Below are 1717 nucleotides of genomic sequence, written 5' to 3'. Positions count from 1 at the left end.
AAAAAAGTTTCATCTGCAGATATGATCTTGTTTAGGGATCTGTGCCTTTGTGCATACGGACATCTGACTGCTGAGTAGTGATTGTGTTTTTCAGCAATAGTGTGCACCTTTAATTTACTGAGAAAAGAAGGTCAGGGAAAAATCTGTAGATGGAAAAATCTCCATACAAGTTCTTTGTGCATTTTTCTTTTTTCTACTTGTTACTTTCCACTTTTTGTTAGAAAATGTTTATTTACTATTTATTCAAGTGTTTTAAGGTATCTAATATTTTGATACTTAATTGCCATGATTTAAATATTCTTAAAAATTGAAAGTTTGTTGTCAGTTGGAAGTGTGTAGGCCTTCTTGCATTATTATGCTGTTACATTATGATTATATATTCAGTGGCATAAAATGGTCTTTAAATAAATATCGCTTATCGCAATTATTTCTGGGGAAATATATCGCACAACAAAAAGATGTTATCGTGACAGGCCTAGCTGTGAGAACCGCTTCAGTGTCTGCGCTCAGAAAACCGGACCGAATAACATTTTCGTCTCATTTTTATTCGTTGACGAAAATGTCAATAGATTTCCGTCATAGTTTTTGTCATTCAAATAGAGTTTTATCATCTCGTTGACGTCGGTCAACGAAATTAACACTGATATGATGAAGTGTACAACATGACATTAAATAAATGTCGACAGTATATATTTTTGGTGAACTGCTGCTTGAAATTCTTCATAAAGTGTGGAAACTGAGCTCTAAAGTAACGCAGTTGCTGTGCTGTGCAGTGTTTTCTGTTAAATCCCTTAGAAACTCCATTAATGTCCTGCTTTTTTTCCCAAAAGCAATGAATATAAAATGACTCTGTCATATTGTGACTCTGTAGAATAATGCTTAGCCCAACTGCCTTTATTTCATTGTAGGATATGTACATTTTGGCCTTATTTTTGATTCTGGTAATTATTAACGTTGCATCACTCTGGGAACCTAGATTTCATAATATACTACATTGACTCCATGCAGTTTGTTGATCATAGCAAACTCTCACTGCTAAAGCGCCGTACTTCAGAGCACTCGGAGATGACATTAGTACCAAATTAGGGTTGTGTGAATAATTGTTTTTTGATTGTTTAAGGGCATTCTGACGTTGTATTTTGTCTGCTTTTATTTGGAAATGAAATGGCAATGTTAGGGATGGGTTGGATGAGTTATAATATTTCTGTGTACATTATATAGTCGTTATATATCAAATCAACCAAATTTAGAAAGCAATTTTTTTCCCCTGAAGAAAGACAAACATAAATAGTGATGAAAGCCAAAATATTAAAGGGGTCATATGATGCAATTTCAAATTGTCATTTCACTTTGGAGTGTTACAAGCTGTTCGTGAATAGATAAGATCCCTAAAGTTGCAAAGACTAAATTCTCAAACCCAAAGAGATATTCTTTATAAAAGTTAAGACTTGTCCACACCCTCTTAAAACACCTTGTTTAAACACGCCCCCACATGTCTATGTCACTGTGTGGGAAGATTTGCATAACACCGCCCAAATGTTAGGAAAAAAGAAAAAAAGAAGGCGTAACTTTTATTCTCGCTGTAGTATTGTTGTTGCCGCCACCGACATGTCGTGAGACGCTGTGTGTTTCGTTGTGCAAGTGAAACTACTTTGTCTGGTCTTCCAAAAGAGGACGATATCCTCTTCGTCATGCCTAGAGCTGATCTGTGCTGGTC

Source organism: Sinocyclocheilus anshuiensis, unplaced genomic scaffold (assembly GCF_001515605.1).
Source record: "Sinocyclocheilus anshuiensis isolate Anshui unplaced genomic scaffold, SAMN03320099.WGS_v1.1 scaffold1607, whole genome shotgun sequence".
Taxonomy (NCBI): Eukaryota; Metazoa; Chordata; class Actinopteri; order Cypriniformes; family Cyprinidae; genus Sinocyclocheilus; species Sinocyclocheilus anshuiensis.
This window is presented reverse-complemented; position numbering follows the sequence as displayed.